Genomic DNA, 2,441 nt, shown 5'->3' with positions numbered 1-2,441 from the left:
TTTATTTCGGAGACCATAATAAATATTTTTATAGGTATTTATCTAAAGTTTATATAAAAACTAAAATTAAAAAGTATTTATTTATAGTATATAAGATTTCTTTGTACAGTATATAGGACTGTTTTATTCCCGCTTGTATAGACCAAATAATTAAAAACTGAAATACAAAATTCTTATATTTTAGTCAGATAGAAAATAATAACCAAGTGGTATTTTTTTATATTAATAGACCCTATTGTATAGTCCGCGTTACTCGCGGTTGATATGCTTAATATTTTTAAAGGTATTTATCTAAAGTTTATTTAAAAACGAGATTCATATATTTTAATTGAAACGAATTGCACGATCATAATATAAAAAAAATTAAGTGATTAAACTTTTTTGATATATTGATATATGATATAATTGTTTTTAAATGATAACCTTTAAAACATTTTTTATTAGCACTCCTTAATACCACGTTAGAATCACTTTTACGATTCGTGCCTTGTTAAATAAAATATCTACATAAAAAGGCATTTGATTAAAAATTGCTTAGACTAAAAAGCCATTTACAATACCATGTGCCTGCTGTATAATATTTCATTTATGTTTTTTTAATTTTTGAAGAGAATTAGACACCATAATGATTTCAATGAAATATATATAAAAGAATAAAAGTTATCATGTCTAGTTAAATATGTAAAATTGTGGAGAAATGCATTTGAGATTAGAAAAGAACACATGATCAGAGAAGGAGAGAAGAATTCAGGCAATAAAATTTGCATTAATGAAGAGTCTCAAAGAATACAAACCTTATAATTATCTATTTATATCTACATTAAAACTATGTAAAGTTGCTGTCACACTAACTAACTATGTATACTATGTGATATTAAATAACAGCAGTGACAATAATAATGTTAAGTAACACTCTCCTATAAGCTTGCATTGTTAGGGGAGAAAAGGTTCAACAATCCAAGTTTAGAATATGCAACATGAAAGGGACCAGGAACAAGGGTTTTTGTGAGAATGTCTGCTACTTGATTGTGGGTTGAAATGGGAAGAAGGTGAATCAGTTTTTCTTGTAGCTTGTCACGAACTATGTGACAATCAGCTTCTATATGCTTTGTCCGCTCGTAAAATACAATATTGGTGGCAATATAAATTGCTGAATTGCTGTCGCAGTATATGTTGATTGGTTTTTGGATTGGAACACCAAGATCACGAAGAACATAGCTTAACCACTGAGCTTCTCGGGTTGCCATTGCCAATGCTCGATATTCAGCCTCAGAAGAGGAAGCTGCAACTGTGAGTTGTTTCTTACTTTTTCACGTTACCAAGGAGGGTCCTAGGTAGAAAAAATATGCAGAAGTAGATCTGCGGGAATCAAGGCACCCCACCCAATCAGAATCTGAGAAACCAGTGAGATGCAAATCTGACTTTGCCGAGAAGAAGAGACCTGCAGCTGGGATTCCTTCACATAGCGCAGCACTCGATGAGCTGCTTTTAGATGTTCATTGGTAGCACAATCCAGAAAGTGACTTAGCTTTCCAATTGCATAGCTAATGCCAGGTCTGGTATTAGACAAGTACAGAAATTTGCCAATGATTCTTCTATACTGAGTAGAATCACGAAGCAATTCCCCAACACTTTTGCTGAGTTTTGCTCCATAGTCAATGGGAGTGGTGGCATGTTTACATCCTTCAAATCCAGTTTCTTTGAGCAGATCAAGGACATACTTTCTTTGATACAAAGCAATTTCATTTTCTGATCTTGCTACTTCCAACCCAAGGAAATATTTCAAATTCCCTATGTCTTTGATTTTAAATCTGTCATGAAGAATTCTTTTGACTGCTTCAATTTCATTTAGATCATCACTCGCCAATACCAAGTCATCCACATACACAAGAATTGTTGTAAATCCCAGGAAAGTCTGTTTGGTAAATAAACCATAGTCTGATTTGCATTTAATTCATCTCAAGCAAGACAGATTTTAATTTGCAGTTCCATTGTCTGCTTGCTTGTTTCAGTCCATACAAGGACTTCTCAAGCTTGCAAACCTGCCCTGATGAAGCTTCTAAGCCTGGGGGAACCTACATATAAACCTCCTCTTCAAGTTCTCCATGCAAGAAGGTTGTGTTTACATCAATTTATTTGAGATGCCAACCCTTAACTGCTGCAACAGCCAACATGATTCTCAATGTCCCCAGCTTTATTACAGGACTAAAAGTGTCTCTGTAGTCAATACCAGCTACTTGGGTGAAACCCTTAGCAACAAGCCTGGCCTTGTGCCTTTTAACCGTTCCGTCAGGGTGATATTTGGTACGAAACATCCATTTGTAACTAATTGCTTTCTTACCAAATGGCAAGGAGGTTAGCTTCCATGTCTTATTTTTCTCCAAAGCAAGTAGTTCAGCTTGAATAGCCTCTCGCCAACAAACTTGAGTTATAGCATCCTC

This window comes from Arachis ipaensis, chromosome B08 (genome assembly GCF_000816755.2).
Source record: "Arachis ipaensis cultivar K30076 chromosome B08, Araip1.1, whole genome shotgun sequence".
In the NCBI taxonomy this organism is placed as follows: domain Eukaryota; kingdom Viridiplantae; phylum Streptophyta; class Magnoliopsida; order Fabales; family Fabaceae; genus Arachis; species Arachis ipaensis.
Note: the sequence above shows the minus strand (reverse complement) of the source record.